We start from the raw sequence: 1,736 nt of genomic DNA, 5'->3' as shown, positions 1-1,736 counted from the left end.
TGGTCTTACTGTTTATGAATCGATAGTCCACAATGAGTCTTTTTTGGGGCGTGTCCTTTTTCTTTACAAAGAAAACAGGACTGCCCCCCACCGCTTTCGATTCTCGGATGAATCCGCGCTTCAAATTGTGCTCTATGAACTCCCTGAGTTCTTGCATCTCGTCCTCAGACATGGAATACAGCTTTGCAGTCGGCAACTGCGCCCCTGGCACCAGGTCGATGGCACAATCATAAGGCCTGTGGGGCGGCAACTGGTCAGCTTCCTTCTCGCAGAAAACCTCCAGGAACCCCTCGTACTTGCGGGGTACTGCCTGCACCATGCCAAGTTGCAACTGCTGCTCCGCTCCCTCCTCCCGGCTGGACTGGATGCAATGTTGAGCACAGTACGATGAGCAAAAGGTGATCTGCCGTTGGTACCACGCTACAGCAGGACTGTGTCTCTCCAGCCAACTCATGCCTAATACTATAGGCGTGTCTGAAAGGCGGGTGACATTGAAGCTGATGACTTCTCGATGATTTCCAATCCTCATCACCATGGGAGGCGTCTGTTGCACAACTTGTCCTCCTAGCAATTTCCTGCCATCCACCGTGACTACGTTCAGAGGTGTTGTCGCTGGCAGAAGCGCTATGCGATGCTGCTTGACAAAGTGCGTCCCCACAAAATCTGCGTTGCTCCCAGAATCAATCGTGATGGGGACTTCCAGGGTGGTTCCATTCGGCAACTGAAGTGTTGCAGTGAGCTGCACCGCTGGCTTGGGTGGTAAAGGGTCTGTGCGTTGCAAAAGCGCTGGGGACTGCTCTACAGATTCGCCTGGCTGAGCCCCAGCAGCTCTGCTTCCAGCCAGGCACTGTCGTTTCCCTGAGGTTGCTCTGCTTGCATCATTTCTGCTGCAACAGTTGCTAAAGCTGCAGTGTGTTTCTGCAGCCTCTGGGGACACTCTTTCGCCATGTGCTGTGCACTGTCGCAAATGTAACACTTCCTGGTCCCTCTAGGAGGCTGTGCCTTTACTGCACCGGAAGCTGGGGCTCTGGCTGTTGCTTGAGCCTTAGCACCACCAAGTTCCATGGGCTCCTCCCCCTGCCTTCCCAGTGGCGAAGGATGTGACTGACTGAACTCCCTGGGGATGAAAGAAGACGTCCTCGCTGGTGGACGCACCTGACGTTCTTCCTCAGTGTGCCAAGGACGTCCCTCGTGCCTTATCCCAATCGCCAAAGCCCTCTGCACAAGCTCCTCCAGGGTCTGGGGTCTGTCTCCCCTGGCAAGTTCATCCTTAATGGGACCGCTGAGCCCCTCCCAGAACAAATCCCTCACAGGTGCACAATCCTTCTCCCAGCTTAGCGCAGTCAGTAAAGCAAAAAATCTGGAATGGTACTGACGCACAGTGGCTTTGCCTTGCCGCAATCCAAAAATTTCCCTGCGTGCAAGATCCACATCTACAGTTGACTGGAAGCAGGCATCCATTGCTTTAATGAATTCATCTGCATCGCGGCGGGCAGGGCCATCTTCACGCCACAAATTGCGCAACCAGTCTCTGGCCGGCCCATGCAAGTGAGAAACAATAAACCCCACTTTCTCCTCCTCATCTTTAAAGTCATGACGAAGCAAGTGCAATGCATACAAAACGTCTGCTCTGAAACTGGGGTAGTGCTTCAGGTTCCCATCGAAGTGGGTGACTAGGCTGCCCCCCCTCCGTCCAAGTCCAATCCCTTCTGATCTGGACCCTGGGAACCCTTCCC

Source organism: Podarcis cretensis (genome assembly GCF_951804945.1).
Source record: "Podarcis cretensis genome assembly, chromosome: 14".
In the NCBI taxonomy this organism is placed as follows: Eukaryota; Metazoa; Chordata; class Lepidosauria; order Squamata; family Lacertidae; genus Podarcis; species Podarcis cretensis.
The sequence above is the reverse complement of the archived record's forward strand: the minus strand, read 5'-3'. Positions refer to the sequence as shown.